The 25,113-nt window shown below is 46.2% G+C and overlaps 16 non-coding genes across 16 annotated transcripts; all 16 read left to right on the top strand.

Annotated features, from left to right (window-relative positions):
• The first annotated feature begins 551 nt into the window (after positions 1-551).
• On the top strand, positions 552-742 carry LOC142278744 (U2 spliceosomal RNA). The gene has a single exon (XR_012741540.1). It is a non-coding gene; the product is annotated as a U2 spliceosomal RNA (small nuclear RNA).
• Positions 743-2,127: 1,385 nt separating this feature from the next.
• LOC142278740 (U2 spliceosomal RNA) lies at positions 2,128-2,318 on the top strand. Its single transcript, XR_012741536.1, has one exon. It is a non-coding gene; the product is annotated as a U2 spliceosomal RNA (small nuclear RNA).
• Positions 2,319-3,703: 1,385 nt separating this feature from the next.
• LOC142278743 (U2 spliceosomal RNA) lies at positions 3,704-3,893 on the top strand. Its single transcript, XR_012741539.1, has one exon. It is a non-coding gene; the product is annotated as a U2 spliceosomal RNA (small nuclear RNA).
• Positions 3,894-5,279: 1,386 nt separating this feature from the next.
• On the top strand, positions 5,280-5,470 carry LOC142278739 (U2 spliceosomal RNA). Its single transcript, XR_012741535.1, has one exon. It is a non-coding gene; the product is annotated as a U2 spliceosomal RNA (small nuclear RNA).
• Positions 5,471-6,857: 1,387 nt separating this feature from the next.
• Positions 6,858-7,049, top strand: LOC142278741 (U2 spliceosomal RNA). The gene has a single exon (XR_012741537.1). It is a non-coding gene; the product is annotated as a U2 spliceosomal RNA (small nuclear RNA).
• Positions 7,050-8,434: 1,385 nt separating this feature from the next.
• Positions 8,435-8,625, top strand: LOC142278738 (U2 spliceosomal RNA). The gene has a single exon (XR_012741534.1). It is a non-coding gene; the product is annotated as a U2 spliceosomal RNA (small nuclear RNA).
• A 1,386-nt stretch (positions 8,626-10,011) lies between these two features.
• On the top strand, positions 10,012-10,202 carry LOC142278736 (U2 spliceosomal RNA). The gene has a single exon (XR_012741533.1). It is a non-coding gene; the product is annotated as a U2 spliceosomal RNA (small nuclear RNA).
• A 1,387-nt stretch (positions 10,203-11,589) lies between these two features.
• Positions 11,590-11,780, top strand: LOC142278735 (U2 spliceosomal RNA). Its single transcript, XR_012741532.1, has one exon. It is a non-coding gene; the product is annotated as a U2 spliceosomal RNA (small nuclear RNA).
• A 1,387-nt stretch (positions 11,781-13,167) lies between these two features.
• On the top strand, positions 13,168-13,358 carry LOC142278734 (U2 spliceosomal RNA). Its single transcript, XR_012741531.1, has one exon. It is a non-coding gene; the product is annotated as a U2 spliceosomal RNA (small nuclear RNA).
• A 1,387-nt stretch (positions 13,359-14,745) lies between these two features.
• LOC142278733 (U2 spliceosomal RNA) lies at positions 14,746-14,936 on the top strand. The gene has a single exon (XR_012741530.1). It is a non-coding gene; the product is annotated as a U2 spliceosomal RNA (small nuclear RNA).
• Positions 14,937-16,323: 1,387 nt separating this feature from the next.
• On the top strand, positions 16,324-16,514 carry LOC142278732 (U2 spliceosomal RNA). The gene has a single exon (XR_012741529.1). It is a non-coding gene; the product is annotated as a U2 spliceosomal RNA (small nuclear RNA).
• Positions 16,515-17,901: 1,387 nt separating this feature from the next.
• LOC142278731 (U2 spliceosomal RNA) lies at positions 17,902-18,092 on the top strand. Its single transcript, XR_012741528.1, has one exon. It is a non-coding gene; the product is annotated as a U2 spliceosomal RNA (small nuclear RNA).
• Positions 18,093-19,479: 1,387 nt separating this feature from the next.
• LOC142278729 (U2 spliceosomal RNA) lies at positions 19,480-19,670 on the top strand. The gene has a single exon (XR_012741526.1). It is a non-coding gene; the product is annotated as a U2 spliceosomal RNA (small nuclear RNA).
• Positions 19,671-21,058: 1,388 nt separating this feature from the next.
• On the top strand, positions 21,059-21,249 carry LOC142278728 (U2 spliceosomal RNA). The gene has a single exon (XR_012741525.1). It is a non-coding gene; the product is annotated as a U2 spliceosomal RNA (small nuclear RNA).
• Positions 21,250-22,636: 1,387 nt separating this feature from the next.
• Positions 22,637-22,827, top strand: LOC142278727 (U2 spliceosomal RNA). Its single transcript, XR_012741524.1, has one exon. It is a non-coding gene; the product is annotated as a U2 spliceosomal RNA (small nuclear RNA).
• Positions 22,828-24,214: 1,387 nt separating this feature from the next.
• LOC142278725 (U2 spliceosomal RNA) lies at positions 24,215-24,405 on the top strand. Its single transcript, XR_012741523.1, has one exon. It is a non-coding gene; the product is annotated as a U2 spliceosomal RNA (small nuclear RNA).
• The last annotated feature ends 708 nt before the right edge of the window (positions 24,406-25,113 follow it).

Genomic DNA, 25,113 nt, shown 5'->3' with positions numbered 1-25,113 from the left:
ACATCACAATAGCGCTGCTGCCTAGAAAACAAGCTGCGCAGAAGAAGTTGTTCTTTGGGTGGGAGGGTGGGCTAGTGGAAGGAGGGGGGCAATCTCTTTTTTTCCCGGGTGGTAGGGGATGACAGGAGAAGGGAAGCGGGTGGTGAGAAAGGTACAGAGGGCAGGGTTTGGGGCTGGGAAGGAAAGGGAAAAGATTAGGGTTTGGGGATGATGAAAGGGCTTTCTACGGGTAAGGATGGCAAAGGGTGGCAGTGACGGAAAGTCAGGCAACCTGTCCTGTCCGTCTTTTTGTATCGTGAATTGGAAAGACTGCAAGGGGGAGGGGAGTTGCTTGCGCCCTAAAGGAGGAGTTATTCAGATTCATTGCAGTGGGCGGCGGCTGCAAAACGCACCATTCTTCTTGTTTTGGCTCTGCAAAGCAGCCTTTTCAAGGTTGGCTTGGGTGACAAAATGTCTTGTGTAGGCGTGGGTTTGTCTCCTCTCGCTCTCTCTCCCTAAGATGTGTCCGGCATAGGCCAGGGTGCCACTCGAGGCCCAAACCAATTCTGGTTATCGCTTCTCGGCCTTTTGGCTAAGATCAAGTGTAGTATCTGTTCTTATCAGTTAATATCTGATACGTCCCCTATCTGGGGACCATATATTAAATGGATTTTTAGAACAGGGAGATGGAAAAAGAGCTTGCTCTGTCCACTCCACGCATTGACCTGGTATTGCAGTACCTCCCAGGAACGGTGCACCCCTTCTTAACCCAGTTTCCAAAAGCAGAACTCAATTCACCTGATTCATATTAGCCCGATTTAATGAATTGGAAGAAAGCATACGTCTTCATATGCACCTCAATTTGGCCCATTCACTTTTCACACTTCCTCCTTTTGTTTTTTATCTTTCACACTTTTGACTTTCTTTATTCATCCAAATAGCAAACTCATCACCACTCAACCTGACCAACTCGGCTATGTCCCCGTGCTGCAGTTCTCTGTCTTATCTAGATCATTTGCAATTGAATGGAATAGATCCCTTTTGACAAAGTGGATTCACCTGCTGCTGCAGTGACCACAGGTGTGATAACATCTAGAATTGGCATCTGGTGCGATCTCTCCGCTTCCACTCCAAAGAAAGTTACCTGTTTATTCCTATCATGCATTGGTTTTTGGGGTTTTCTTTGAGTAATGATGATCTCTTTAGTAGTCTGTTGGCGCCCTCTCCTGGAGGAATAGTTTGCTTGCTCTTGGACATTCTAAAAGAGAGGTCATGATAGACATTGAGCTTCTGAGCTCAATTGGGGAAAGTCATGGGTGATGAATGTTTGCAACCTACTGCGAAGCCTCATACCGCAATATAAGGAACGTCAAATACTAAGAAAGGGCGGCCTATGAAAGAATTACTACTTTCAATAAGTACACTTAAACGGCTAATTGGGAATAGAAAAACTGTAAAAAGCCCTCTGAGAAAGCCCCCCTCTAACCTTTGATAGTAAGCTTTTCTGTAGTCTGCCTGTTGATGTATTTTCCGTTTGAACTGTGCACAACATGAAGAGACGGAACACTGGCGGCTTGTCACAATGCCCCCCGATGACATCACAATAGCGCTGCTGCCTAGAAAACAAGCTGCGCAGAAGAAGTTGTTCTTGGGTGGGAGGGTGGGCTAGTGGAAGGAGGGGGCAATCTCTTTTTTTCCCGGGTGGTAGGGGGATGACAGGAGAAGGGAAGCGGGTGGTGAGAAAGGTACAGAGGGCAGGGTTTGGGGGCTGGGAAGGAAAGGGAAAAGATTAGGGTTTGGGGATGATGAAAGGGCTTTCTACGGGTAAGGATGGCAAAGGGTGGCAGTGACGGAAAGTCAGGCAACCTGTCCTGTCCGTCTTTTTGTATCGTGAATTGGAAAGACTGCAAGGGGGAGGGGAGTTGCTTGCGCCCTAAAGGAGGAGTTATTCAGATTCATTGCAGTGGGCGGCGGCTGCAAAACGCACCATTCTTCTTGTTTTGGCTCTGCAAAGCAGCCTTTTCAAGGGTTGGCTTGGGTGACAAAATGTCTTGTGTAGGCGTGGGTTTGTCTCCCTCTCGCTCTCTCTCCCTAAGATGTGTCCGGCATAGGCCAGGGTGCCACTCGAGGCCCAAACCAATTCTGGTTATCGCTTCTCGGCCTTTTGGCTAAGATCAAGTGTAGTATCTGTTCTTATCAGTTTAATATCTGATACGTCCCCTATCTGGGGACCATATATTAAATGGATTTTTAGAACAGGGAGATGGAAAAAGAGCTTGCTCTGTCCACTCCACGCATTGACCTGGTATTGCAGTACCTCCAGGAACGGTGCACCCCTTCTTAACCCAGTTTCCAAAAGCAGAACTCAATTCACCTGATTCATATTAGCCCGATTTAATGAATTGGAAGAAAGCATACGTCTTCATATGCACCTCAATTTGGCCCATTCACTTTTCACACTTCCTCCTTTTGTTTTTTATCTTTCACACTTTTGACTTTCTTTATTCATCCAAATAGCAAACTCATCACCACTCAACCTGACCAACTCGGCTATGTCCCCGTGCTGCAGTTCTCTGTCTTATCTAGATCATTTGCAATTGAATGGAATAGATCCCTTTTGGACAAAGTGGATTCACCTGCTGCTGCAGTGACCACAGGTGTGATAACATCTAGAATGGCATCTGGTGCGATCTCTCCGCTTCCACTCCAAAGAAAGTTACCTGTTTATTCCTATCATGCATTGGTTTTTGGGGTTTTCTTTGAGTAATGATGATCTCTTTAGTAGTCTGTTGGCGCCCTCTCCTGGAGGAATAGTTTGCTTGCTCTTGGACATTCTAAAAGAGAGGTCATGATAGACATTGAGCTTCTGAGCTCAATTGGGGAAAGTCATGGGTGATGAATGTTTGCAACCTACTGCGAAGCCTCATACCGCAATATAAGGAACGTCAAATACTAAGAAAGGGCGGCCTATGAAAGAATTACTACTTTCAATAAGTACACTTAAACGGCTAATTGGGAATAGAAAAACTGTAAAAAGCCCTCTGAGAAAGCCCCCCTCTAACCTTTGATAGTAAGCTTTTCTGTAGTCTGCCTGTTGATGTATTTTCCGTTTGAACTGTGCACAACATGAAGAGACGGAACACTGGCGGCTTGTCACAATGCCCCCCGATGACATCACAATAGCGCTGCTGCCTAGAAAACAAGCTGCGCAGAAGAAGTTGTTCTTTGGGTGGGAGGGTGGGCTAGTGGAAGGAGGGGGCAATCTCTTTTTTTCCCGGGTGGTAGGGGGATGACAGGAGAAGGGAAGCGGGTGGTGAGAAAGGTACAGAGGGCAGGGTTTGGGGGCTGGGAAGGAAAGGGAAAAGATTAGGGTTTGGGGATGATGAAAGGGCTTTCTACGGGTAAGGATGGCAAAGGGTGGCAGTGACGGAAAGTCAGGCAACCTGTCCTGTCCGTCTTTTTGTATCGTGAATTGGAAAGACTGCAAGGGGAGGGGAGTTGCTTGCGCCCTAAAGGAGGAGTTATTCAGATTCATTGCAGTGGGCGGCGGCTGCAAAACGCACCATTCTTCTTGTTTTGGCTCTGCAAAGCAGCCTTTTCAAGGGTTGGCTTGGGTGACAAAATGTCTTGTGTAGGCGTGGGTTTGTCTCCCTCTCGCTCTCTCTCCCTAAGATGTGTCCGGCATAGGCCAGGGTGCCACTCGAGGCCCAAACCAATTCTGGTTATCGCTTCTCGGCCTTTTGGCTAAGATCAAGTGTAGTATCTGTTCTTATCAGTTTAATATCTGATACGTCCCCTATCTGGGGACCATATATTAAATGGATTTTTAGAACAGGAGATGGAAAAAGAGCTTGCTCTGTCCACTCCACGCATTGACCTGGTATTGCAGTACCTCCAGGAACGGTGCACCCCTTCTTAACCCAGTTTCCAAAAGCAGAACTCAATTCACCTGATTCATATTAGCCCGATTTAATGAATTGGAAGAAAGCATACGTCTTCATATGCACCTCAATTTGGCCCATTCACTTTTCACACTTCCTCCTTTTGTTTTTTATCTTTCACACTTTGACTTTCTTTATTTCATCCAAATAGCAAACTCATCACCACTCAACCTGACCAACTCGGCTATGTCCCCGTGCTGCAGTTCTCTGTCTTATCTAGATCATTTGCAATTGAATGGAATAGATCCCTTTTGGACAAAGTGGATTCACCTGCTGCTGCAGTGACCACAGGTGTGATAACATCTAGAATTGGCATCTGGTGCGATCTCTCCGCTTCCACTCCAAAGAAAGTTACCTGTTTATTCCTATCATGCATTGGTTTTTGGGGTTTTCTTGAGTAATGATGATCTCTTTAGTAGTCTGTTGGCGCCCTCTCCTGGAGGAATAGTTTGCTTGCTCTTGGACATTCTAAAAGAGAGGTCATGATAGACATTGAGCTTCTGAGCTCAATTGGGGAAAGTCATGGGTGATGAATGTTTGCAACCTACTGCGAAGCCTCATACCGCAATATAAGGAACGTCAAATACTAAGAAAGGGCGGCCTATGAAAGAATTACTACTTTCAATAAGTACACTTAAACGGCTAATTGGGAATAGAAAAACTGTAAAAAGCCCTCTGAGAAAGCCCCCCTCTAACCTTTGATAGTAAGCTTTTCTGTAGTCTGCCTGTTGATGTATTTTCCGTTTGAACTGTGCACAACATGAAGAGACGGAACACTGGCGGCTTGTCACAATGCCCCCCGATGACATCACAATAGCGCTGCTGCCTAGAAAACAAGCTGCGCAGAAGAAGTTGTTCTTTGGGTGGGAGGGTGGGCTAGTGGAAGGAGGGGGCAATCTCTTTTTTTCCCGGGTGGTAGGGGGATGACAGGAGAAGGGAAGCGGGTGGTGAGAAAGGTACAGAGGGCAGGGTTTGGGGGCTGGGAAGGAAAGGGAAAAGATTAGGGTTTGGGGATGATGAAAGGGCTTTCTACGGGTAAGGATGGCAAAGGGTGGCAGTGACGGAAAGTCAGGCAACCTGTCCTGTCCGTCTTTTTGTATCGTGAATTGGAAAGACTGCAAGGGGGAGGGGAGTTGCTTGCGCCCTAAAGGAGGAGTTATTCAGATTCATTGCAGTGGGCGGCGGCTGCAAAACGCACCATTCTTCTTGTTTTGGCTCTGCAAAGCAGCCTTTTCAAGGGTTGGCTTGGGTGACAAAATGTCTTGTGTAGGCGTGGGTTTGTCTCCCTCTCGCTCTCTCTCCCTAAGATGTGTCCGGCATAGGCCAGGGTGCCACTCGAGGCCCAAACCAATTCTGGTTATCGCTTCTCGGCCTTTTGGCTAAGATCAAGTGTAGTATCTGTTCTTATCAGTTTAATATCTGATACGTCCCCTATCTGGGGACCATATATTAAATGGATTTTTAGAACAGGGAGATGGAAAAAGAGCTTGCTCTGTCCACTCCACGCATTGACCTGGTATTGCAGTACCTCCAGGAACGGTGCACCCCTTCTTAACCCAGTTTCCAAAAGCAGAACTCAATTCACCTGATTCATATTAGCCCGATTTAATGAATTGGAAGAAAGCATACGTCTTCATATGCACCTCAATTTGGCCCATTCACTTTTCACACTTCCTCCTTTTGTTTTTTATCTTTCACACTTTTGACTTTCTTTATTCATCCAAATAGCAAACTCATCACCACTCAACCTGACCAACTCGGCTATGTCCCCGTGCTGCAGTTCTCTGTCTTATCTAGATCATTTGCAATTGAATGGAATAGATCCCTTTTGGACAAAGTGGATTCACCTGCTGCTGCAGTGACCACAGGTGTGATAACATCTAGAATTGGCATCTGGTGCGATCTCTCCGCTTCCACTCCAAAGAAAGTTACCTGTTTATTCCTATCATGCATTGGTTTTTGGGGTTTTCTTTGAGTAATGATGATCTCTTTAGTAGTCTGTTGGCGCCCTCTCCTGGAGGAATAGTTTGCTTGCTCTTGGACATTCTAAAAGAGAGGTCATGATAGACATTGAGCTTCTGAGCTCAATTGGGGAAAGTCATGGGTGATGAATGTTTGCAACCTACTGCGAAGCCTCATACCGCAATATAAGGAACGTCAAATACTAAGAAAGGGCGGCCTATGAAAGAATTACTACTTTCAATAAGTACACTTAAACGGCTAATTGGGAATAGAAAAACTGTAAAAAGCCCTCTGAGAAAGCCCCCCTCTAACCTTTGATAGTAAGCTTTTCTGTAGTCTGCCTGTTGATGTATTTTCCGTTTGAACTGTGCACAACATGAAGAGACGGAACACTGGCGGCTTGTCACAATGCCCCCCCGATGACATCACAATAGCGCTGCTGCCTAGAAAACAAGCTGCGCAGAAGAAGTTGTTCTTTGGGTGGGAGGGTGGGCTAGTGGAAGGAGGGGGCAATCTCTTTTTTTCCCGGGTGGTAGGGGGATGACAGGAGAAGGGAAGCGGGTGGTGAGAAAGGTACAGAGGGCAGGGTTTGGGGGCTGGGAAGGAAAGGGAAAAGATTAGGGTTTGGGATGATGAAAGGGCTTTCTACGGGTAAGGATGGCAAAGGGTGGCAGTGACGGAAAGTCAGGCAACCTGTCCTGTCCGTCTTTTTGTATCGTGAATTGGAAAGACTGCAAGGGGGAGGGGAGTTGCTTGCGCCCTAAAGGAGGAGTTATTCAGATTCATTGCAGTGGGCGGCGGCTGCAAAACGCACCATTCTTCTTGTTTTGGCTCTGCAAAGCAGCCTTTTCAAGGGTTGGCTTGGGTGACAAAATGTCTTGTGTAGGCGTGGGTTTGTCTCCCTCTCGCTCTCTCTCCCTAAGATGTGTCCGGCATAGGCCAGGGTGCCACTCGAGGCCCAAACCAATTCTGGTTATCGCTTCTCGGCCTTTTGGCTAAGATCAAGTGTAGTATCTGTTCTTATCAGTTTAATATCTGATACGTCCCCTATCTGGGGGACCATATATTAAATGGATTTTTAGAACAGGGAGATGGAAAAAGAGCTTGCTCTGTCCACTCCACGCATTGACCTGGTATTGCAGTACCTCCAGGAACGGTGCACCCCTTCTTAACCCAGTTTCCAAAAGCAGAACTCAATTCACCTGATTCATATTAGCCCGATTTAATGAATTGGAAGAAAGCATACGTCTTCATATGCACCTCAATTTGGCCCATTCACTTTTCACACTTCCTCCTTTTGTTTTTTATCTTTCACACTTTTGACTTTCTTTATTCATCCAAATAGCAAACTCATCACCACTCAACCTGACCAACTCGGCTATGTCCCCGTGCTGCAGTTCTCTGTCTTATCTAGATCATTTGCAATTGAATGGAATAGATCCCTTTTGGACAAAGTGGATTCACCTGCTGCTGCAGTGACCACAGGTGTGATAACATCTAGAATTGGCATCTGGTGCGATCTCTCCGCTTCCACTCCAAAGAAAGTTACCTGTTTATTCCTATCATGCATTGGTTTTTGGGGTTTTCTTTGAGTAATGATGATCTCTTTAGTAGTCTGTTGGCGCCCTCTCCTGGAGGAATAGTTTGCTTGCTCTTGGACATTCTAAAAGAGAGGTCATGATAGACATTGAGCTTCTGAGCTCAATTGGGAAAGTCATGGGTGATGAATGTTTGCAACCTACTGCGAAGCCTCATACCGCAATATAAGGAACGTCAAATACTAAGAAAGGGCGGCCTATGAAAGAATTACTACTTTCAATAAGTACACTTAAACGGCTAATTGGGAATAGAAAAACTGTAAAAAGCCCTCTGAGAAAGCCCCCCTCTAACCTTTGATAGTAAGCTTTTCTGTAGTCTGCCTGTTGATGTATTTTCCGTTTGAACTGTGCACAACATGAAGAGACGGAACACTGGCGGCTTGTCACAATGCCCCCCGATGACATCACAATAGCGCTGCTGCCTAGAAAACAAGCTGCGCAGAAGAAGTTGTTCTTTGGGTGGGAGGGTGGGCTAGTGGAAGGAGGGGGCAATCTCTTTTTTTCCGGGTGGTAGGGGGATGACAGGAGAAGGGAAGCGGGTGGTGAGAAAGGTACAGAGGGCAGGGTTTGGGGGCTGGGAAGGAAAGGGAAAAGATTAGGGTTTGGGGATGATGAAAGGGCTTTCTACGGGTAAGGATGGCAAAGGGTGGCAGTGACGGAAAGTCAGGCAACCTGTCCTGTCCGTCTTTTTGTATCGTGAATTGGAAAGACTGCAAGGGGGAGGGGAGTTGCTTGCGCCCTAAAGGAGGAGTTATTCAGATTCATTGCAGTGGGCGGCGGCTGCAAAACGCACCATTCTTCTTGTTTTGGCTCTGCAAAGCAGCCTTTTCAAGGGTTGGCTTGGGTGACAAAATGTCTTGTGTAGGCGTGGGTTTGTCTCCCTCTCGCTCTCTCTCCCTAAGATGTGTCCGGCATAGGCCAGGGTGCCACTCGAGGCCCAAACCAATTCTGGTTATCGCTTCTCGGCCTTTTGGCTAAGATCAAGTGTAGTATCTGTTCTTATCAGTTTAATATCTGATACGTCCCCTATCTGGGGACCATATATTAAATGGATTTTTAGAACAGGGAGATGGAAAAAGAGCTTGCTCTGTCCACTCCACGCATTGACCTGGTATTGCAGTACCTCCAGGAACGGTGCACCCCTTCTTAACCCAGTTTCCAAAAGCAGAACTCAATTCACCTGATTCATATTAGCCCGATTTAATGAATTGGAAGAAAGCATACGTCTTCATATGCACCTCAATTTGGCCCATTCACTTTTCACACTTCCTCCTTTTGTTTTTTATCTTTCACACTTTTGACTTTCTTTATTCATCCAAATAGCAAACTCATCACCACTCAACCTGACCAACTCGGCTATGTCCCCGTGCTGCAGTTCTCTGTCTTATCTAGATCATTTGCAATTGAATGGAATAGATCCCTTTTGGACAAAGTGGATTCACCTGCTGCTGCAGTGACCACAGGTGTGATAACATCTAGAATTGGCATCTGGTGCGATCTCTCCGCTTCCACTCCAAAGAAAGTTACCTGTTTATTCCTATCATGCATTGGTTTTTGGGGTTTTCTTTGAGTAATGATGATCTCTTTAGTAGTCTGTTGGCGCCCTCTCCTGGAGGAATAGTTTGCTTGCTCTTGGACATTCTAAAAGAGAGGTCATGATAGACATTGAGCTTCTGAGCTCAATTGGGGAAAGTCATGGGTGATGAATGTTTGCAACCTACTGCGAAGCCTCATACCGCAATATAAGGAACGTCAAATACTAAGAAAGGGCGGCCTATGAAAGAATTACTACTTTCAATAAGTACACTTAAACGGCTAATTGGAATAGAAAAACTGTAAAAAGCCCTCTGAGAAAGCCCCCCTCTAACCTTTGATAGTAAGCTTTTCTGTAGTCTGCCTGTTGATGTATTTTCCGTTTGAACTGTGCACAACATGAAGAGACGGAACACTGGCGGCTTGTCACAATGCCCCCCGATGACATCACAATAGCGCTGCTGCCTAGAAAACAAGCTGCGCAGAAGAAGTTGTTCTTTGGGTGGGAGGGTGGGCTAGTGGAAGGAGGGGGCAATCTCTTTTTTTCCCGGGTGGTAGGGGGATGACAGGAGAAGGGAAGCGGGTGGTGAGAAAGGTACAGAGGGCAGGGTTTGGGGGCTGGGAAGGAAAGGGAAAAGATTAGGGTTTGGGGATGATGAAAGGGCTTTCTACGGGTAAGGATGGCAAAGGGTGGCAGTGACGGAAAGTCAGGCAACCTGTCCTGTCCGTCTTTTTGTATCGTGAATTGGAAAGACTGCAAGGGGGAGGGGAGTTGCTTGCGCCCTAAAGGAGGAGTTATTCAGATTCATTGCAGTGGGCGGCGGCTGCAAAACGCACCATTCTTCTTGTTTTGGCTCTGCAAAGCAGCCTTTTCAAGGGTTGGCTTGGGTGACAAAATGTCTTGTGTAGGCGTGGGTTTGTCTCCCTCTCGCTCTCTCTCCCTAAGATGTGTCCGGCATAGGCCAGGGTGCCACTCGAGGCCCAAACCAATTCTGGTTATCGCTTCTCGGCCTTTTGGCTAAGATCAAGTGTAGTATCTGTTCTTATCAGTTTAATATCTGATACGTCCCCTATCTGGGGACCATATATTAAATGGATTTTTAGAACAGGGAGATGGAAAAAGAGCTTGCTCTGTCCACTCCACGCATTGACCTGGTATTGCAGTACCTCCAGGAACGGTGCACCCCTTCTTAACCCAGTTTCCAAAAGCAGAACTCAATTCACCTGATTCATATTAGCCCGATTTAATGAATTGGAAGAAAGCATACGTCTTCATATGCACCTCAATTTGGCCCATTCACTTTTCACACTTCCTCCTTTTGTTTTTTATCTTTCACACTTTTGACTTTCTTTATTCATCCAAATAGCAAACTCATCACCACTCAACCTGACCAACTCGGCTATGTCCCCGTGCTGCAGTTCTCTGTCTTATCTAGATCATTTGCAATTGAATGGAATAGATCCCTTTTGGACAAAGTGGATTCACCTGCTGCTGCAGTGACCACAGGTGTGATAACATCTAGAATTGGCATCTGGTGCGATCTCTCCGCTTCCACTCCAAAGAAAGTTACCTGTTTATTCCTATCATGCATTGGTTTTTGGGGTTTTCTTTGAGTAATGATGATCTCTTTAGTAGTCTGTTGGCGCCCTCTCCTGGAGGAATAGTTTGCTTGCTCTTGGACATTCTAAAAGAGAGGTCATGATAGACATTGAGCTTCTGAGCTCAATTGGGGAAAGTCATGGGTGATGAATGTTTGCAACCTACTGCGAAGCCTCATACCGCAATATAAGGAACGTCAAATACTAAGAAAGGGCGGCCTATGAAAGAATTACTACTTTCAATAAGTACACTTAAACGGCTAATTGGGAATAGAAAAACTGTAAAAAGCCCTCTGAGAAAGCCCCCCTCTAACCTTTGATAGTAAGCTTTTCTGTAGTCTGCCTGTTGATGTATTTTCCGTTTGAACTGTGCACAACATGAAGAGACGGAACACTGGCGGCTTGTCACAATGCCCCCCGATGACATCACAATAGCGCTGCTGCCTAGAAAACAAGCTGCGCAGAAGAAGTTGTTCTTTGGGTGGGAGGGTGGGCTAGTGGAAGGAGGGGGCAATCTCTTTTTTTCCCGGGTGGTAGGGGGATGACAGGAGAAGGGAAGCGGGTGGTGAGAAAGGTACAGAGGGCAGGGTTTGGGGGCTGGGAAGGAAAGGGAAAAGATTAGGGTTTGGGGATGATGAAAGGGCTTTCTACGGGTAAGGATGGCAAAGGGTGGCAGTGACGGAAAGTCAGGCAACCTGTCCTGTCCGTCTTTTTGTATCGTGAATTGGAAAGACTGCAAGGGGGAGGGGAGTTGCTTGCGCCCTAAAGGAGGAGTTATTCAGATTCATTGCAGTGGGCGGCGGCTGCAAAACGCACCATTCTTCTTGTTTTGGCTCTGCAAAGCAGCCTTTTCAAGGGTTGGCTTGGGTGACAAAATGTCTTGTGTAGGCGTGGGTTTGTCTCCCTCTCGCTCTCTCTCCCTAAGATGTGTCCGGCATAGGCCAGGGTGCCACTCGAGGCCCAAACCAATTCTGGTTATCGCTTCTCGGCCTTTTGGCTAAGATCAAGTGTAGTATCTGTTCTTATCAGTTTAATATCTGATACGTCCCCTATCTGGGGACCATATATTAAATGGATTTTTAGAACAGGGAGATGGAAAAAGAGCTTGCTCTGTCCACTCCACGCATTGACCTGGTATTGCAGTACCTCCAGGAACGGTGCACCCCTTCTTAACCCAGTTTCCAAAAGCAGAACTCAATTCACCTGATTCATATTAGCCCGATTTAATGAATTGGAAGAAAGCATACGTCTTCATATGCACCTCAATTTGGCCCATTCACTTTTCACACTTCCTCCTTTTGTTTTTTATCTTTCACACTTTTGACTTTCTTTATTCATCCAAATAGCAAACTCATCACCACTCAACCTGACCAACTCGGCTATGTCCCCGTGCTGCAGTTCTCTGTCTTATCTAGATCATTTGCAATTGAATGGAATAGATCCCTTTTGGACAAAGTGGATTCACCTGCTGCTGCAGTGACCACAGGTGTGATAACATCTAGAATTGGCATCTGGTGCGATCTCTCCGCTTCCACTCCAAAGAAAGTTACCTGTTTATTCCTATCATGCATTGGTTTTTGGGGTTTTCTTTGAGTAATGATGATCTCTTTAGTAGTCTGTTGGCGCCCTCTCCTGGAGGAATAGTTTGCTTGCTCTTGGACATTCTAAAAGAGAGGTCATGATAGACATTGAGCTTCTGAGCTCAATTGGGGAAAGTCATGGGTGATGAATGTTTGCAACCTACTGCGAAGCCTCATACCGCAATATAAGGAACGTCAAATACTAAGAAAGGGCGGCCTATGAAAGAATTACTACTTTCAATAAGTACACTTAAACGGCTAATTGGGAATAGAAAAACTGTAAAAAGCCCTCTGAGAAAGCCCCCCTCTAACCTTTGATAGTAAGCTTTTCTGTAGTCTGCCTGTTGATGTATTTTCCGTTTGAACTGTGCACAACATGAAGAGACGGAACACTGGCGGCTTGTCACAATGCCCCCCGATGACATCACAATAGCGCTGCTGCCTAGAAAACAAGCTGCGCAGAAGAAGTTGTTCTTTGGGTGGGAGGGTGGGCTAGTGGAAGGAGGGGGCAATCTCTTTTTTTCCCGGGTGGTAGGGGGATGACAGGAGAAGGGAAGCGGGTGGTGAGAAAGGTACAGAGGGCAGGGTTTGGGGGCTGGGAAGGAAAGGGAAAAGATTAGGGTTTGGGGATGATGAAAGGGCTTTCTACGGGTAAGGATGGCAAAGGGTGGCAGTGACGGAAAGTCAGGCAACCTGTCCTGTCCGTCTTTTTGTATCGTGAATTGGAAAGACTGCAAGGGGGAGGGGAGTTGCTTGCGCCCTAAAGGAGGAGTTATTCAGATTCATTGCAGTGGGCGGCGGCTGCAAAACGCACCATTCTTCTTGTTTTGGCTCTGCAAAGCAGCCTTTTCAAGGGTTGGCTTGGGTGACAAAATGTCTTGTGTAGGCGTGGGTTTGTCTCCCTCTCGCTCTCTCTCCCTAAGATGTGTCCGGCATAGGCCAGGGTGCCACTCGAGGCCCAAACCAATTCTGGTTATCGCTTCTCGGCCTTTTGGCTAAGATCAAGTGTAGTATCTGTTCTTATCAGTTTAATATCTGATACGTCCCCTATCTGGGGACCATATATTAAATGGATTTTTAGAACAGGGAGATGGAAAAAGAGCTTGCTCTGTCCACTCCACGCATTGACCTGGTATTGCAGTACCTCCAGGAACGGTGCACCCCTTCTTAACCCAGTTTCCAAAAGCAGAACTCAATTCACCTGATTCATATTAGCCCGATTTAATGAATTGGAAGAAAGCATACGTCTTCATATGCACCTCAATTTGGCCCATTCACTTTTCACACTTCCTCCTTTTGTTTTTTATCTTTCACACTTTTGACTTTCTTTATTCATCCAAATAGCAAACTCATCACCACTCAACCTGACCAACTCGGCTATGTCCCCGTGCTGCAGTTCTCTGTCTTATCTAGATCATTTGCAATTGAATGGAATAGATCCCTTTTGGACAAAGTGGATTCACCTGCTGCTGCAGTGACCACAGGTGTGATAACATCTAGAATTGGCATCTGGTGCGATCTCTCCGCTTCCACTCCAAAGAAAGTTACCTGTTTATTCCTATCATGCATTGGTTTTTGGGGTTTTCTTTGAGTAATGATGATCTCTTTAGTAGTCTGTTGGCGCCCTCTCCTGGAGGAATAGTTTGCTTGCTCTTGGACATTCTAAAAGAGAGGTCATGATAGACATTGAGCTTCTGAGCTCAATTGGGGAAAGTCATGGGTGATGAATGTTTGCAACCTACTGCGAAGCCTCATACCGCAATATAAGGAACGTCAAATACTAAGAAAGGGCGGCCTATGAAAGAATTACTACTTTCAATAAGTACACTTAAACGGCTAATTGGGAATAGAAAAACTGTAAAAAGCCCTCTGAGAAAGCCCCCCTCTAACCTTTGATAGTAAGCTTTTCTGTAGTCTGCCTGTTGATGTATTTTCCGTTTGAACTGTGCACAACATGAAGAGACGGAACACTGGCGGCTTGTCACAATGCCCCCCGATGACATCACAATAGCGCTGCTGCCTAGAAAACAAGCTGCGCAGAAGAAGTTGTTCTTTGGGTGGGAGGGTGGGCTAGTGGAAGGAGGGGGCAATCTCTTTTTTTCCCGGGTGGTAGGGGGATGACAGGAGAAGGGAAGCGGGTGGTGAGAAAGGTACAGAGGGCAGGGTTTGGGGGCTGGGAAGGAAAGGGAAAAGATTAGGGTTTGGGGATGATGAAAGGGCTTTCTACGGGTAAGGATGGCAAAGGGTGGCAGTGACGGAAAGTCAGGCAACCTGTCCTGTCCGTCTTTTTGTATCGTGAATTGGAAAGACTGCAAGGGGGAGGGGAGTTGCTTGCGCCCTAAAGGAGGAGTTATTCAGATTCATTGCAGTGGGCGGCGGCTGCAAAACGCACCATTCTTCTTGTTTTGGCTCTGCAAAGCAGCCTTTTCAAGGGTTGGCTTGGGTGACAAAATGTCTTGTGTAGGCGTGGGTTTGTCTCCCTCTCGCTCTCTCTCCCTAAGATGTGTCCGGCATAGGCCAGGGTGCCACTCGAGGCCCAAACCAATTCTGGTTATCGCTTCTCGGCCTTTTGGCTAAGATCAAGTGTAGTATCTGTTCTTATCAGTTTAATATCTGATACGTCCCCTATCTGGGGACCATATATTAAATGGATTTTTAGAACAGGGAGATGGAAAAAGAGCTTGCTCTGTCCACTCCACGCATTGACCTGGTATTGCAGTACCTCCAGGAACGGTGCACCCCTTCTTAACCCAGTTTCCAAAAGCAGAACTCAATTCACCTGATTCATATTAGCCCGATTTAATGAATTGGAAGAAAGCATACGTCTTCATATGCACCTCAATTTGGCCCATTCACTTTTCACACTTCCTCCTTTTGTTTTTTATCTTTCACACTTTTGACTTTCTTTATTCATCCAAATAGCAAACTCATCACCACTCAACCTGACCAACTCGGCTATGTCCCCGTGCTGCAGTTCTCTGTCTTATCTAGATCATTTGCAATTGAATGGAATAGATCCCTTTTGGACAAAGTGGATTCACCTGCTGCTGCAGTGACCACAGGTGTGATAACATCTAGAATTGGCATCTGGTGCGATCTCTCCGCTTCCACTCCAAAGAAAGTTACCTGTTTATTCCTATCATGCATTGGTTTTTGGGGTTTTCTTTGAGTAATGATGATCTCTTTAGTAGTCTGTTGGCGCCCTCTCCTGGAGGAATAGTTTGCTTGCTCTTGGACATTCTAAAAGAGAGGTCATGATAGACATTGAGCTTCTGAGCTCAATTGGGGAAAGTCATGGGTGATGAATGTTTGCAACCTACTGCGAAGCCTCATACCGCAATATAAGGAACGTCAAATACTAAGAAAGGGCGGCCTATGAAAGAATTACTACTTTCAATAAGTACACTTAAACGGCTAATTGGGAATAGAAAAACTGTAAAAAGCCCTCTGAGAAAGCCCCCCTCTAACCTTTGATAGTAAGCTTTTCTGTAGTCTGCCTGTTGATGTATTTTCCGTTTGAACTGTGCACAACATGAAGAGACGGAACACTGGCGGCTTGTCACAATGCCCCCCGATGACATCACAATAGCGCTGCTGCCTAGAAAACAAGCTGCGCAGAAGAAGTTGTTCTTTGGGTGGGAGGGTGGGCTAGTGGAAGGAGGGGGCAATCTCTTTTTTTCCCGGGTGGTAGGGGGATGACAGGAGAAGGGAAGCGGGTGGTGAGAAAGGTACAGAGGGCAGGGTTTGGGGGCTGGGAAGGAAAGGGAAAAGATTAGGGTTTGGGGATGATGAAAGGGCTTTCTACGGGTAAGGATGGCAAAGGGTGGCAGTGACGGAAAGTCAGGCAACCTGTCCTGTCCGTCTTTTTGTATCGTGAATTGGAAAGACTGCAAGGGGGAGGGGAGTTGCTTGCGCCCTAAAGGAGGAGTTATTCAGATTCATTGCAGTGGGCGGCGGCTGCAAAACGCACCATTCTTCTTGTTTTGGCTCTGCAAAGCAGCCTTTTCAAGGGTTGGCTTGGGTGACAAAATGTCTTGTGTAGGCGTGGGTTTGTCTCCCTCTCGCTCTCTCTCCCTAAGATGTGTCCGGCATAGGCCAGGGTGCCACTCGAGGCCCAAACCAATTCTGGTTATCGCTTCTCGGCCTTTTGGCTAAGATCAAGTGTAGTATCTGTTCTTATCAGTTTAATATCTGATACGTCCCCTATCTGGGGACCATATATTAAATGGATTTTTAGAACAGGGAGATGGAAAAAGAGCTTGCTCTGTCCACTCCACGCATTGACCTGGTATTGCAGTACCTCCAGGAACGGTGCACCCCTTCTTAACCCAGTTTCCAAAAGCAGAACTCAATTCACCTGATTCATATTAGCCCGATTTAATGAATTGGAAGAAAGCATACGTCTTCATATGCACCTCAATTTGGCCCATTCACTTTTCACACTTCCTCCTTTTGTTTTTTATCTTTCACACTTTTGACTTTCTTTATTCATCCAAATAGCAAACTCATCACCACTCAACCTGACCAACTCGGCTATGTCCCCGTGCTGCAGTTCTCTGTCTTATCTAGATCATTTGCAATTGAATGGAATAGATCCCTTTTGGACAAAGTGGATTCACCTGCTGCTGCAGTGACCACAGGTGTGATAACATCTAGAATTGGCATCTGGTGCGATCTCTCCGCTTCCACTCCAAAGAAAGTTACCTGTTTATTCCTATCATGCATTGGTTTTTGGGGTTTTCTTTGAGTAATGATGATCTCTTTAGTAGTCTGTTGGCGCCCTCTCCTGGAGGAATAGTTTGCTTGCTCTTGGACATTCTAAAAGAGAGGTCATGATAGACATTGAGCTTCTGAGCTCAATTGGGGAAAGTCATGGGTGATGAATGTTTGCAACCTACTGCGAAGCCTCATACCGCAATATAAGGAACGTCAAATACTAAGAAAGGGCGGCCTATGAAAGAATTACTACTTTCAATAAGTACACTTAAACGGCTAATTGGGAATAGAAAAACTGTAAAAAGCCCTCTGAGAAAGCCCCCCTCTAACCTTTGATAGTAAGCTTTTCTGTAGTCTGCCTGTTGATGTATTTTCCGTTTGAACTGTGCACAACATGAAGAGACGGAACACTGGCGGCTTGTCACAATGCCCCCCGATGACATCACAATAGCGCTGCTGCCTAGAAAACAAGCTGCGCAGAAGAAGTTGTTCTTTGGGTGGGAGGGTGGGCTAGTGGAAGGAGGGGGCAATCTCTTTTTTTCCCGGGTGGTAGGGGGATGACAGGAGAAGGGAAGCGGGTGGTGAGAAAGGTACAGAGGGCAGGGTTTGGGGGCTGGGAAGGAAAGGGAAAAGATTAGGGTTTGGGGATGATGAAAGGGCTTTCTACGGGTAAGGATGGCAAAGGGTGGCAGTGACGGAAAGTCAGGCAACCTGTCCTGTCCGTCTTTTTGTATCGTGAATTGGAAAGACTGCAAGGGGGAGGGGAGTTGCTTGCGCCCTAAAGGAGGAGTTATTCAGATTCATTGCAGTGGGCGGCGGCTGCAAAACGCACCATTCTTCTTGTTTTGGCTCTGCAAAGCAGCCTTTTCAAGGGTTGGCTTGGGTGACAAAATGTCTTGTGTAGGCGTGGGTTTGTCTCCCTCTCGCTCTCTCTCCCTAAGATGTGTCCGGCATAGGCCAGGGTGCCACTCGAGGCCCAAACCAATTCTGGTTATCGCTTCTCGGCCTTTTGGCTAAGATCAAGTGTAGTATCTGTTCTTATCAGTTTAATATCTGATACGTCCCCTATCTGGGGACCATATATTAAATGGATTTTTAGAACAGGGAGATGGAAAAAGAGCTTGCTCTGTCCACTCCACGCATTGACCTGGTATTGCAGTACCTCCAGGAACGGTGCACCCCTTCTTAACCCAGTTTCCAAAAGCAGAACTCAATTCACCTGATTCATATTAGCCCGATTTAATGAATTGGAAGAAAGCATACGTCTTCATATGCACCTCAATTTGGCCCATTCACTTTTCACACTTCCTCCTTTTGTTTTTTATCTTTCACACTTTTGACTTTCTTTATTCATCCAAATAGCAAACTCATCACCACTCAACCTGACCAACTCGGCTATGTCCCCGTGCTGCAGTTCTCTGTCTTATCTAGATCATTTGCAATTGAATGGAATAGATCCCTTTTGGACAAAGTGGATTCACCTGCTGCTGCAGTGACCACAGGTGTGATAACATCTAGAATTGGCATCTGGTGCGATCTCTCCGCTTCCACTCCAAAGAAAGTTACCTGTTTATTCCTATCATGCATTGGTTTTTGGGGTTTTCTTTGAGTAATGATGATCTCTTTAGTAGTCTGTTGGCGCCCTCTCCTGGAGGAATAGTTTGCTTGCTCTTGGACATTCTAAAAGAGAGGTCATGATAGACATTGAGCTTCTGAGCTCAATTGGGGAAAGTCATGGGTGATGAATGTTTGCAACCTACTGCGAAGCCTCATACCGCAATATAAGGAACGTCAAATACTAAGAAAGGGCGGCCTATGAAAGAATTACTACTTTCAATAAGTACACTTAAACGGCTAATTGGGAATAGAAAAACTGTAAAAAGCCCTCTGAGAAAGCCCCCCTCTAACCTTTGATAGTAAGCTTTTCTGTAGTCTGCCTGTTGATGTATTTTCCGTTTGAACTGTGCACAACATGAAGAGACGGAACACTGGCGGCTTGTCACAATGCCCCCCGATGACATCACAATAGCGCTGCTGCCTAGAAAACAAGCTGCGCAGAAGAAGTTGTTCTTTGGGTGGGAGGGTGGGCTAGTGGAAGGAGGGGGCAATCTCTTTTTTTCCCGGGTGGTAGGGGGATGACAGGAGAAGGGAAGCGGGTGGTGAGAAAGGTACAGAGGGCAGGGTTTGGGGGCTGGGAAGGAAAGGGAAAAGATTAGGGTTTGGGGATGATGAAAGGGCTTTCTACGGGTAAGGATGGCAAAGGGTGGCAGTGACGGAAAGTCAGGCAACCTGTCCTGTCCGTCTTTTTGTATCGTGAATTGGAAAGACTGCAAGGGGGAGGGGAGTTGCTTGCGCCCTAAAGGAGGAGTTATTCAGATTCATTGCAGTGGGCGGCGGCTGCAAAACGCACCATTCTTCTTGTTTTGGCTCTGCAAAGCAGCCTTTTCAAGGGTTGGCTTGGGTGACAAAATGTCTTGTGTAGGCGTGGGTTTGTCTCCCTCTCGCTCTCTCTCCCTAAGATGTGTCCGGCATAGGCCAGGGTGCCACTCGAGGCCCAAACCAATTCTGGTTATCGCTTCTCGGCCTTTTGGCTAAGATCAAGTGTAGTATCTGTTCTTATCAGTTTAATATCTGATACGTCCCCTATCTGGGGACCATATATTAAATGGATTTTTAGAACAGGGAGATGGAAAAAGAGCTTGCTCTGTCCACTCCACGCATTGACCTGGTATTGCAGTACCTCCAGGAACGGTGCACCCCTTCTTAACCCAGTTTCCAAAAGCAGAACTCAATTCACCTGATTCATATTAGCCCGATTTAATGACATTGGAAGAAAGCATACGTCTTCATATGCACCTCAATTTGGCCCATTCACTTTTCACACTTCCTCCTTTTGTTTTTTATCTTTCACACTTTTGACTTTCTTTATTCATCCAAATAGCAAACTCATCACCACTCAACCTGACCAACTCGGCTATGTCCCCGTGCTGCAGTTCTCTGTCTTATCTAGATCATTTGCAATTGAATGGAATAGATCCCTTTTGGACAAAGTGGATTCACCTGCTGCTGCAGTGACCACAGGTGTGATAACATCTAGAATTGGCATCTGGTGCGATCTCTCCGCTTCCACTCCAAAGAAAGTTACCTGTTTATTCCTATCATGCATTGGTTTTTGGGGTTTTCTTTGAGTAATGATGATCTCTTTAGTAGTCTGTTGGCGCCCTCTCCTGGAGGAATAGTTTGCTTGCTCTTGGACATTCTAAAAGAGAGGTCATGATAGACATTGAGCTTCTGAGCTCAATTGGGGAAAGTCATGGGTGATGAATGTTTGCAACCTACTGCGAAGCCTCATACCGCAATATAAGGAACGTCAAATACTAAGAAAGGGCGGCCTATGAAAGAATTACTACTTTCAATAAGTACACTTAAACGGCTAATTGGGAATAGAAAAACTGTAAAAAGCCCTCTGAGAAAGCCCCCCTCTAACCTTTGATAGTAAGCTTTTCTGTAGTCTGCCTGTTGATGTATTTTCCGTTTGAACTGTGCACAACATGAAGAGACGGAACACTGGCGGCTTGTCACAATGCCCCCCGATGACATCACAATAGCGCTGCTGCCTAGAAAACAAGCTGCGCAGAAGAAGTTGTTCTTTGGGTGGGAGGGTGGGCTAGTGGAAGGAGGGGGCAATCTCTTTTTTTCCCGGGTGGTAGGGGGATGACAGGAGAAGGGAAGCGGGTGGTGAGAAAGGTACAGAGGGCAGGGTTTGGGGGCTGGGAAGGAAAGGGAAAAGATTAGGGTTTGGGGATGATGAAAGGGCTTTCTACGGGTAAGGATGGCAAAGGGTGGCAGTGACGGAAAGTCAGGCAACCTGTCCTGTCCGTCTTTTTGTATCGTGAATTGGAAAGACTGCAAGGGGGAGGGGAGTTGCTTGCGCCCTAAAGGAGGAGTTATTCAGATTCATTGCAGTGGGCGGCGGCTGCAAAACGCACCATTCTTCTTGTTTTGGCTCTGCAAAGCAGCCTTTTCAAGGGTTGGCTTGGGTGACAAAATGTCTTGTGTAGGCGTGGGTTTGTCTCCCTCTCGCTCTCTCTCCCTAAGATGTGTCCGGCATAGGCCAGGGTGCCACTCGAGGCCCAAACCAATTCTGGTTATCGCTTCTCGGCCTTTTGGCTAAGATCAAGTGTAGTATCTGTTCTTATCAGTTTAATATCTGATACGTCCCCTATCTGGGGACCATATATTAAATGGATTTTTAGAACAGGGAGATGGAAAAAGAGCTTGCTCTGTCCACTCCACGCATTGACCTGGTATTGCAGTACCTCCAGGAACGGTGCACCCCTTCTTAACCCAGTTTCCAAAAGCAGAACTCAATTCACCTGATTCATATTAGCCCGATTTAATGAATTGGAAGAAAGCATACGTCTTCATATGCACCTCAATTTGGCCCATTCACTTTTCACACTTCCTCCTTTTGTTTTTTATCTTTCACACTTTTGACTTTCTTTATTCATCCAAATAGCAAACTCATCACCACTCAACCTGACCAACTCGGCTATGTCCCCGTGCTGCAGTTCTCTGTCTTATCTAGATCATTTGCAATTGAATGGAATAGATCCCTTTTGGACAAAGTGGATTCACCTGCTGCTGCAGTGACCACAGGTGTGATAACATCTAGAATTGGCATCTGGTGCGATCTCTCCGCTTCCACTCCAAAGAAAGTTACCTGTTTATTCCTATCATGCATTGGTTTTTGGGGTTTTCTTTGAGTAATGATGATCTCTTTAGTAGTCTGTTGGCGCCCTCTCCTGGAGGAATAGTTTGCTTGCTCTTGGACATTCTAAAAGAGAGGTCATGATAGACATTGAGCTTCTGAGCTCAATTGGGGAAAGTCATGGGTGATGAATGTTTGCAACCTACTGCGAAGCCTCATACCGCAATATAAGGAACGTCAAATACTAAGAAAGGGCGGCCTATGAAAGAATTACTACTTTCAATAAGTACACTTAAACGGCTAATTGGGAATAGAAAAACTGTAAAAAGCCCTCTGAGAAAGCCCCCCTCTAACCTTTGATAGTAAGCTTTTCTGTAGTCTGCCTGTTGATGTATTTTCCGTTTGAACTGTGCACAACATGAAGAGACGGAACACTGGCGGCTTGTCACAATGCCCCCCGATGACATCACAATAGCGCTGCTGCCTAGAAAACAAGCTGCGCAGAAGAAGTTGTTCTTTGGGTGGGAGGGTGGGCTAGTGGAAGGAGGGGGCAATCTCTTTTTTTCCCGGGTGGTAGGGGGATGACAGGAGAAGGGAAGCGGGTGGTGAGAAAGGTACAGAGGGCAGGGTTTGGGGGCTGGGAAGGAAAGGGAAAAGATTAGGGTTTGGGGATGATGAAAGGGCTTTCTACGGGTAAGGATGGCAAAGGGTGGCAGTGACGGAAAGTCAGGCAACCTGTCCTGTCCGTCTTTTTGTATCGTGAATTGGAAAGACTGCAAGGGGGAGGGGAGTTGCTTGCGCCCTAAAGGAGGAGTTATTCAGATTCATTGCAGTGGGCGGCGGCTGCAAAACGCACCATTCTTCTTGTTTTGGCTCTGCAAAGCAGCCTTTTCAAGGGTTGGCTTGGGTGACAAAATGTCTTGTGTAGGCGTGGGTTTGTCTCCCTCTCGCTCTCTCTCCCTAAGATGTGTCCGGCATAGGCCAGGGTGCCACTCGAGGCCCAAACCAATTCTGGTTATCGCTTCTCGGCCTTTTGGCTAAGATCAAGTGTAGTATCTGTTCTTATCAGTTTAATATCTGATACGTCCCCTATCTGGGGACCATATATTAAATGGATTTTTAGAACAGGGAGATGGAAAAAGAGCTTGCTCTGTCCACTCCACGCATTGACCTGGTATTGCAGTACCTCCAGGAACGGTGCACCCCTTCTTAACCCAGTTTCCAAAAGCAGAACTCAATTCACCTGATTCATATTAGCCCGATTTAATGAATTGGAAGAAAGCATACGTCTTCATATGCACCTCAATTTGGCCCATTCACTTTTCACACTTCCTCCTTTTGTTTTTTATCTTTCACACTTTTGACTTTCTTTATTCATCCAAATAGCAAACTCATCACCACTCAACCTGACCAACTCGGCTATGTCCCCGTGCTGCAGTTCTCTGTCTTATCTAGATCATTTGCAATTGAATGGAATAGATCCCTTTTGGACAAAGTGGATTCACCTGCTGCTGCAGTGACCACAGGTGTGATAACATCTAGAATTGGCATCTGGTGCGATCTCTCCGCTTCCACTCCAAAGAAAGTTACCTGTTTATTCCTATCATGCATTGGTTTTTGGGGTTTTCTTTGAGTAATGATGATCTCTTTAGTAGTCTGTTGGCGCCCTCTCCTGGAGGAATAGTTTGCTTGCTCTTGGACATTCTAAAAGAGAGGTCATGATAGACATTGAGCTTCTGAGCTCAATTGGGGAAAGTCATGGGTGATGAATGTTTGCAACCTACTGCGAAGCCTCATACCGCAATATAAGGAACGTCAAATACTAAGAAAGGGCGGCCTATGAAAGAATTACTACTTTCAATAAGTACACTTAAACGGCTAATTGGGAATAGAAAAACTGTAAAAAGCCCTCTGAGAAAGCCCCCCTCTAACCTTTGATAGTAAGCTTTTCTGTAGTCTGCCTGTTGATGTATTTTCCGTTTGAACTGTGCACAACATGAAGAGACGGAACACTGGCGGCTTGTCACAATGCCCCCCGATGACATCACAATAGCGCTGCTGCCTAGAAAACAAGCTGCGCAGAAGAAGTTGTTCTTTGGGTGGGAGGGTGGGCTAGTGGAAGGAGGGGGCAATCTCTTTTTTTCCCGGGTGGTAGGGGGATGACAGGAGAAGGGAAGCGGGTGGTGAGAAAGGTACAGAGGGCAGGGTTTGGGGGCTGGGAAGGAAAGGGAAAAGATTAGGGTTTGGGGATGATGAAAGGGCTTTCTACGGGTAAGGATGGCAAAGGGTGGCAGTGACGGAAAGTCAGGCAACCTGTCCTGTCCGTCTTTTTGTATCGTGAATTGGAAAGACTGCAAGGGGGAGGGGAGTTGCTTGCGCCCTAAAGGAGGAGTTATTCAGATTCATTGCAGTGGGCGGCGGCTGCAAAACGCACCATTCTTCTTGTTTTGGCTCTGCAAAGCAGCCTTTTCAAGGGTTGGCTTGGGTGACAAAATGTCTTGTGTAGGCGTGGGTTTGTCTCCCTCTCGCTCTCTCTCCCTAAGATGTGTCCGGCATAGGCCAGGGTGCCACTCGAGGCCCAAACCAATTCTGGTTATCGCTTCTCGGCCTTTTGGCTAAGATCAAGTGTAGTATCTGTTCTTATCAGTTTAATATCTGATACGTCCCCTATCTGGGGACCATATATTAAATGGATTTTTAGAACAGGGAGATGGAAAAAGAGCTTGCTCTGTCCACTCCACGCATTGACCTGGTATTGCAGTACCTCCAGGAACGGTGCACCCCTTCTTAACCCAGTTTCCAAAAGCAGAACTCAATTCACCTGATTCATATTAGCCCGATTTAATGAATTGGAAGAAAGCATACGTCTTCATATGCACCTCAATTTGGCCCATTCACTTTTCACACTTCCTCCTTTTGTTTTTTATCTTTCACACTTTTGACTTTCTTTATTCATCCAAATAGCAAACTCATCACCACTCAACCTGACCAACTCGGCTATGTCCCCGTGCTGCAGTTCTCTGTCTTATCTAGATCATTTGCAATTGAATGGAATAGATCCCTTTTGGACAAAGTGGATTCACCTGCTGCTGCAGTGACCACAGGTGTGATAACATCTAGAATTGGCATCTGGTGCGATCTCTCCGCTTCCACTCCAAAGAAAGTTACCTGTTTATTCCTATCATGCATTGGTTTTTGGGGTTTTCTTTGAGTAATGATGATCTCTTTAGTAGTCTGTTGGCGCCCTCTCCTGGAGGAATAGTTTGCTTGCTCTTGGACATTCTAAAAGAGAGGTCATGATAGACATTGAGCTTCTGAGCTCAATTGGGGAAAGTCATGGGTGATGAATGTTTGCAACCTACTGCGAAGCCTCATACCGCAATATAAGGAACGTCAAATACTAAGAAAGGGCGGCCTATGAAAGAATTACTACTTTCAATAAGTACACTTAAACGGCTAATTGGGAATAGAAAAACTGTAAAAAGCCCTCTGAG

Source organism: Anomaloglossus baeobatrachus, unplaced genomic scaffold, assembly GCF_048569485.1.
Source record: "Anomaloglossus baeobatrachus isolate aAnoBae1 unplaced genomic scaffold, aAnoBae1.hap1 Scaffold_4194, whole genome shotgun sequence".
NCBI classification, from domain to species: domain Eukaryota; kingdom Metazoa; phylum Chordata; class Amphibia; order Anura; family Aromobatidae; genus Anomaloglossus; species Anomaloglossus baeobatrachus.
This window is presented reverse-complemented; position numbering and strand designations above follow the sequence as displayed.